Source organism: Schistocerca nitens, chromosome 6 (genome assembly GCF_023898315.1).
Source record: "Schistocerca nitens isolate TAMUIC-IGC-003100 chromosome 6, iqSchNite1.1, whole genome shotgun sequence".
Lineage (NCBI taxonomy): Eukaryota > Metazoa > Arthropoda > Insecta > Orthoptera > Acrididae > Schistocerca > Schistocerca nitens.
This window is the reverse complement of record NC_064619.1, coordinates 309,594,741-309,603,596: the sequence shown is the minus strand read 5'-3', so window position 1 is coordinate 309,603,596 and position 8,856 is coordinate 309,594,741.

Here is an 8,856-nt window from a genome sequence, read left to right as displayed (position 1 = left end):
GCATTTACATTATACTATATCGCTCAGGCACCGCCATCGCTCCCCACGACCGGTCCCGTCAACTCCATACACCAGACCGCTAGCTACTACTAACTCCTACTGCCATACAGTTCCTACTGCATACAACACTGCTCTCTGGTCTGAGATTCTCTTATAGCTTACATATCGCAGGCAGCGCGTGAGCAATTCATCGAAATTACATCTGCTCGAGTGCGCTAGCGACAAATTCCTTAATCATGGACCTCTTACAATAGTGCAGTAACTCGACGTGGCATGGACTCAACAAGTCGTTGGTAGTCCTCTGCAGAAATATTGAGGCATGCTGCCTCTATAGTCGGCCATAATTACGAAAATGTTGCCGGTGCGGCATGTTGTGCACGATCTGACCTCTCGATTGTGACCCACAAATGTTCGATGGGACTCATGTAGGTCGAATCTAGGTGGCCAAATCATTTGCTCGAATTGCGCAGAATGTTCTTCAAACCAATCCAGAACAATTGTGACTCGGTGACATGACAACATTGTTTGGAAACGTGAAGTCCATGAGTGGCTGCAAATGGTCTCAAAGTAGCCGAATATAACAATTTCCAGTCAATAATTGTTTCAGTTTGATCAGAGGAGCCAATCCATTCCATATTACCACGGACACACCATTATAGAGCCACGACCAGCGTACATAGTGCCTTTTTGACAACTTGGGCCCATGCCTTCATGGGGTCTGTGTCACATTCTAAGCCTACCTTCAACTCTTAAAAACTGAAATAGAGACTCATCTGCCTAGACCACTGTTTTCCAGTTGTCTAGATTCCATCTGATATGGTCACGAGGCCAGGAGAGGCGCTGCAGCCTTGTCGTGGTGTTAGCAAAGATACTGCCGACTGATGCAATAGCTCATTAACCCCAGTTCAGTCGCACTGTCCTAATCGATACGTTCGTCATACGTCCCACATTGATGTCTGCTGTTCTTTCATGCAGTGTTGCTTGTCTGTTGCTACAGGCAACTCTACTCAAGCGCCGCTGCCCTCGGTCGTTAAGTGAAGGCCGCCTGCTACTGCATTATCGTTGACACTGTGGACCTCGGAATACTGAATTCTCTAAGATTTCCGAAATGGAATGTACCATGCTTCTAGCTCCAACTAGCTGCATTGTACAGGTCGGAATAGAACACTGGGGACTCCCAAAATGGAAGACAGGATTCTGCGTCATGTTGAAGACACTCCATCTACAGATACACGACGTATTGCATACATCCTTGGCAGCAGACTTAACTTGTCGAATGTGTTACAAGACTAGCAACTTCATCCTTTCCATTTTTTGTGCGTATCAGCCCTAGCACATGAAGACTTCTCCAGCGCTTGCAGTTCGCACAATGGATTTAACAACAGATTGCCCTGCATCCATTAGTTCCGGCCGAGGTCCTGTACACGGATGAGACTTAAGGCTGCTTCAATATCCACAGTTCGCATGTGAATTCAGGTACTTCATCTAAGGCGATTCGGTGCTAATGTCTGGGCCGGCATTCTCGGTGATAGGTTGATCGGACCACACAGTTCTCCATTTCATCTCAACGGACGGAGATATCGCATCATTGTGGAACATGTATTGACAGAACTTCTGGGGGATGTAAATCTCAATATTAGCAAAGGATGTACTTCCAGCACTCCAGCATTGCTATGAGGAATCATCTGAGCGCCACCTTCTACAATTGATGGGTCCGCCGAGGTAGCTTTTTGCTTGGCCACCCACATCACCTGACTTCATGTGTCTGGGTTTCTTCCTCTGAGGGCTTACGAGGTGTGTGAGAAAGGTAAGATAACACTGCGAGTGATCTGACAACACTATGGTTGTTCTACTTGTGTAAACCGGTGTGTTCATCCCTTTCTGATGCTCAGTCCGAGTTTCAGCTCCATACAGCCCTCACTTGATTTTTAAGATCGCCGTCAGTGAAGCTGTTTATGTTTTTGTTGTGTGATACCAAAATGGAGCAGCGGAATTTAGAGCAACGTTATGCCATCACGTTTTGTGTTAAACTTGGGAAATCTGTGAGTGATATTTAAAAAACTGAAATAGGCCTTTGGGGAACATTCTTTATCGACGGCACAAGTTTTTTGCTGACGCAAATCATTTTTGGCAGCCCGAGAACACAATGAAGATGAACATCGCTCAGGGAGACCAACAATTTCAAAAACCGACGAAAATGTCGAAGGTCTGCATGCTAATATGAAGCTGTTCCTCCAGGACAAACTGTCAACCAAGTGTTTTACAAAAATGTCCGTGGTGGCTCAGGAAAACGGTGAATTGAATGACACCGGACTTTGGATACAAGTGGATGCTGCGTCATGACAACGAGCCATGTCACACAGCTACATCCACGACTGAATTTTTGACCTTATAACACATCCCTGCTGTTGTTGCGCAGCCCCCCCCCCCCCCTCCCTGTACAGTTGATCTGAGTCCCTGTGACTTTTTTCTTTTCCAGAAATTGAAAAACGTCTTTAAAGGGCGTCATTTTGGGACTCTGGAGAACATTCCCAGTTGAAGTCTTTCAGCGTTGCTACCAAGAGTGGGAACGACGACTACTACGGTGTATAGCTGCCGGAGGAAACTACTTTGATGGAGACAATAGTGTTGTTAGAAAAAATAACTTTGGTACATAAAAAATCAGTCTCATTACTTTTCCCACACTCCTCGTATGAAGCAGCTGGTGTATGAAACTTTTGCGGAAGCAGAAGGTCTGTCGCTGATGGTTTCATTGCGGACCATCTAGGAATCTTCGAATGGACTCGACAATCAATGGTACGACGATATACTGTGTGCATACAGGCCAATGGTCGCCTATTCGAGCAGTTTCTGTGAACGCCACTGATGTAATTAGCACGCTAACTCCCTTCTACGTAAATCATCCATAACATAGAAATTGCTGTTACGAACGATGTGTACCATAATTGTATGTACATGTTTTGATGTTCTCTACATCCTGTGTTAATCTGAACGAGTATTTTCGGAACACTCTGTAACATGTTATTTAATAAAATTCACATTGAAGCTTGATTTCCCATGATACGACTGCTACTACTACTACTTTTGATTAAGCAATTCAGTTAATTCATTGATTTTGGCGCCAGGATGATTACTGTAAGGTGATAAAGCTGTGATAGAATTTGCATATATTCTGCAAAAAAAATTATGAATGTTAGAAAGTGTAGTTTAGGCATTGGGAGCTTTAAAATTATGGAGCGTATGTACTAGACTACTATAATTTAGCAAAACCAATGGGATAAAACATTTACAACGAGTAACTGACTGAGAAAACATACATATTGAGCAGTTCCTCGGAGAATACGATTTTCGCAGAGCGTTTTGCATTGGTAACAGTAGAGACACGTGTTTCGTGGAAATGGAAGATAAAAAAAAAATTACCGGACTACCGCTAACGCAATAGCAAGTGGGCAGCGGCGAGATATGGTGCGACCAGTTCAGCTGCTCGATGTTCTTTACGGGAACTCTCCTTCTCCTAATCTTTGGTGAATGGTTAGCCCTATGGGCTGTTACTTCCGTCGATTAATATTCATGCCAATACTTTTCTTCTTCGATAGTTCTTTTTGGAGTTGTTCGAAAACAGACGAAAAGAATCTAGACTAGTATGTTACAAGAACAAGTAATGAGTTGCTAAAATGTGTACAATACAGCTAACGTTGGGATGAAACCGGTCGCTTTGGTTGTGGCAACAGACTGATCTGTAGCGTAGCCTAATGTTTACGTTCGTGCCACATAAAATCGGTCGATTTCAGCCGAACGGCAGTTTTACCGAACTCGTTTTAGTTGTTCGTGAGCATGTTACTCCACCAGCACGTGTGACCATCTGGTGGCGTTGTGCCGGAGCCTAAGTTACGATGCGTGTCGTCCTACATTTCTCATAGCAGTGACTGGCCGACAGCCTAAACCTCTCACGGTCAGATATTCAGGCTATCTGATAGAATGACACCGTCGATAAATCCGATTGTAGGTGCAATGGCAGTTTGGGAGGTCGATTTTGGAATCTCTGTGCGCGGTTGAAATCAGCATCGATTGCGTTTTCCCGTATAACATCTATGTGCTCCAAAATACGGCGAAGGAACGTCTTATATAGAACAACTCCAAGCCCTGTGGGAGTATCCACGTCGGTCCAACACCGCTTAATGCTGTCACAGTCGCCCCGTTGCTTTCCCAGTTGTTACAAGACGATTTTCCAAAACTGCTCTGTAGCTTATTAATATACCGTAATTCAAATGAGGGTGCCCAATCCATTTAAATTTTCAACACTGTAAGAAAGTGTGCACATAATTAAATCTAACACGAATGATTGCAAATCTAAGTATTTCTTTTTCCTTCAGTTCTGCATGTTGAATCGTCCTTGTAGCGCTTTTCTGCAACTTGGGACGGATAGCCGGCTGTGAGACCGCACAAGAGCTTACACTGTGTCGGAATAATAACCACGTAATATTGTGTGAGGCTTATTCCAGACTGCGGATACTACTTTATGCACAGGTGGCCAAAATATATCCTAACAGCGCCTGAAGCTTCGAGCATTGGTTGACATTTAATAAACTAAATCAGGATACAAAGCTTAAGACTTTCATGCGTGTATGAGGATAATTATGTGCGCCATAATCCAAAAGTCGGCATTACCCTCTTCCAGCACAAGATGAAATTTTATTTCTTTTTAATACGTACAAGCAACCGTGCACGAGACCGTATCTGAACTGCTTCTTTACATAATTGGCACCAGATATCGTTAAGCAGTTGCGAATACGTTGTTGGACTTTTAATTAACTGGTAATAACATTCAATACAGTTTGATGTTTGAAGCGTTACGTTTTAGTAAGTAGTAAGTACATTTGTTAGTAAGAGATTATTAGTATTAGTTAACAGCGTCGCCTTTCAGCTGATTACAATGCGAACCAATTTGTAACACAATTTCTGTTTGGACGATTTTTTAGCTGTTTTAGGGCTATGTATGCATGTTGTTTTCTTCTGTCACGTTAAATTTTTTCTATACACCGCATGTGCATGAGATATCTCTCCGCAGGATCGAGAGTTGAGCACAGTAAGCACTATTGACTTTCTATTGGCTGACATAATTCCTCTCCGACCGGTGAGAGGAGGGCTAAATGACATCGTAGCAGACCTGCAAATGATTTATGTTGTCTAGACTTGTTCATTTATACAGGAGATATTGTGCTGATAAGTTATGTGTCACTCTGATATAGGGAAGCACTTTACGACTTGGAAATTGTGTTGTGGATTGGCCAGAGCGCCAACCCACAATGAGAGGGAGCCGAAAGGCACGCGTTTAAGCTCACGCAGGTTGGCGTGAGGTCTGGAACAGTTAAAGGAGTTGAGTCTAGTAAAAAAGTACGTAGCTTCTGGAATACTTAACTTTAATCCATAATTGGTGAACATCGGTATGACGGTACATGCATCACAAGATAAATAGCAAATGATAATGGCGCCTTGCTAGGTCGTAGCAAATGACGTAGCTGAAGGCTATGCTAACTATCGTCTCGGCAATTGAGAGCGTAATTTGTCAGTGAACCATTGCTAGCAAAGTCGGCTGTACAACTGGGGCGAGTGCTAGGAAGTCTCTCTAGACCTGCCGTGTGGCGGCGCTCGGTCTGCAATCACTGATAGTGGCGACACGCGGGTCCGACGTATACTAACCGACCGCGGCCGATTTAAAGGCTACCACCTAGCAAGTGTGGTGTCTGGCGGTGACACCACAAACTGAGTTTTTGTTTGCATACAAATTTATAAGTGTTTTGTTTATGTCTATATATGAACTGAAACATTTTCTTACGTCTGCCTCTGGCAGTTGAGTGGAAACTGCTTAAACAGCACCGATTCGTTTTATTATACACGGTGGTCCATTGATAGTGACCGGGAGAAATATCTTACGAAATAAGCGTCAAACGAAAAAACTACAAAGAACGAAACTTGTGTAACTTGAAGGGGGAAACCAGATGGCGCTATGGTTGGCCCGATAGATGGCGCTGACATCGGTCACATAGATATCAACTGCGTTTTTTGAAATAGGAACCCCCATTTTTTCATTACATATTCGTGTAGTACGTAAAGAAATATGAATGTTTTAGTTGGACCACTTTTTTGCTTTGTGATAGATGGCGCTGTAATAGTCACAAACATATGGCTCACAATTTTAGACGAACAGTTGGTAACAGGTAGGTTTTTTAAATTAAAATACAGAACGTAGGTACGTTTGAACATTTTATTTCGGTTGTTCCAATGTGGTACATGTACCTTTGTGAACTTATCATTTCTGAGAACGCATGCTGTTACAGCGTGATTACCTGTAAATACCACATTAATGCAATAAATACTCAAAATGATGTCCGTCAACCTCAATGCATTTGGCAATACGTGTAACGACATGCGCTGACGCATGTTGTCAGGCGTTGTCGGTGGATCACGATGGCAAATATCCTTCAACTTTGCCCACAGAAAGAAATACGGGGATGTCGGAGCCGGTGAACGTGCGGGCCATGGTATGGTGCTTCGACAACCAATCCACCTGTCATGAAATATGCTATTCAATACCGCTTCAACCGCACACGAGCTACGTGCCGGACATCCATCATGTTGGAAGTACATCGCCATTCTGTCATGCAATGTAACATCTTGTAGTAACATCGGAAGAACATTACGTAGGAAATTAGCATACATTGCACCATTTAGATTGCCATCGATAAAATGGGGGCCAATTATCCTTCCTCCCATAATGCCGACCATACATTAACTCGCCAAGGTCGCTGATGTTCCATTTGTCGCAGCCATCGTGGATTTTCCGTTGCTCAATAGTGCATATTAAGCCGGTTTACGTTACCACTGTTGGTGAATGACGCTCCGTCGCTAAACAGAACGCGCGCGAAAAATTTGTCATCGTCCCGTAATTTCACTTGTGCCCAGTGGCAGAACTGTACACGCCATTCAAAGTCGTCGCCATTCAATTCCTGGTGCATAGAAATATGGTACGGCTGCAATCGATGTTGATGTAGCATTCTCAACACCGACGTTTTTGAGATTCCCGGTTCTTGCGCAATTTGTCTGCTACTGATGTGCGGATTAGCCGCGACAGCAGCTAAAACACCTACTTGGGCATCATCATTTGTTGCAGGTCGTGGTTGACGTTTCATAGCCGGCCACGGTGGCCAAGCGGTTCTAGGCGCTTCAGTCCGGAACCGCGCGATTGCTACGGTCGCAGGTTCGAATCCTGCCTCGGGCATGGATGTGTGTGATGTCCTTAGGTTACTTAGGTTTAAGTAGTTCTAAGTTCTAGGGGACTGATGACCTCAGCTGTTAAGTCCCTTAGTGCGCAGCGAAATTTGAACCATTTTTTTGACGTTTCACATGTGGCTGAATACTTCCTGTTTCCTTAAATAACGTAACTATCCGGCGAACGGTCCGGACACTTGGATGATGTCGTCCAGGATACCTAGCAGCATACATAGCACACGCCCGTTGGGCATTTTGATCACAATAGCCATACATCAACACGATATCGTCCTTTTCCGCAATTGGTGAACCGTCCATTTTAACACGGGTAATGTATCACGAAGCAAATACCGTCCGCCCTGGCGGAATGTTACGTGACACCACGTACGTATACGTTTGTGACTATTACAGCGCCATCTATCACAAAGCGAAAAAAGTGGTCCAACTAAAACATTTATATTTCTTTACGTACTACACGAATATGTAATAAAATGGGGGTTCGTAATTAAAAAACGCCGTTGATGTCCGTTTGACCTATGGCAGCGCCATCTAGCGGGCCAACCATAGCGCCATCTGGTTTCCCCCTCCAAGCTAGACGAGTTTCGTTGTTTCTAGTTTTTTCGTTTGATGCTTATTTCGTGAGATATTTGGCCTGGTCACTATCAATGGACAACCCTGTATATGTGGCAGTTTTGCCATTCCCAGTCAAAGGACAAACATTGGTACATTTGTCCAAGCAAGCCAATTTTTCATATTGTAAAGTAAAAATAGGTAAATCTTGAATCTCACAGAAAGTGTGGTAGCAGTTGTTGATAGTTTATTGATGTGGACAAAGCTATCAAGCAACAAACTTCCGTTTGGTATACTTATGACTTGGCGAGACACCAAAGAGTACTCAAGTGATTATTAATATATATAGTAAAAACGTCAGCATAAAACCAGAAAAACAAATGTATAATACAGTATTCTAGTTTACCATCAGCATACGACCAGTGTGCCTCATTCAGCTGAAATCTCAGTGCTAGTTTTCAAGTTTTTGTAAATTTGTGGTAAGTTCCTATGGGACCAGACTGCTGAGGTCATCAGTCCCTAGGCTTACACACTACTTAATCTAACTTAAACTAACTTACGCTAAGGACAACACACACCCATGCCCGATGGAGGCCCCGAACCTCCGACAGGGGGAGCCGCGCAAACCGTGGCAAACGCGGCCACCCCAGTGGCAGTTTTGAAGTAATTATCCTCTTTGGAAGTACAAGTATAAGAGCATGGTGGAGATCAGACGATCAGAGTGAGACCTAAGATGAAGATTTTTCTGCTGAAGATGGTTCTGTTCGTAAGGGTTTTGTGCAACACGGGCTGAATGATTTTGCACGAGATTTACGACTATTTAAAAATAGTACAGAACTGTTAAGCATCAAGACTATGAGAGAAAATCTAGCTTGAAAGAGGAGCAAAGCTGTGCCATTTTTAATCAAGAGAAACTGGGTTTTAACAAAACTTTCGGAGTGGTGGTGGATTTTTATATTGCCATGACGTACATTGTTTCACACTGGACTCGCATTCGGGAGGACGACGGTTCAATCC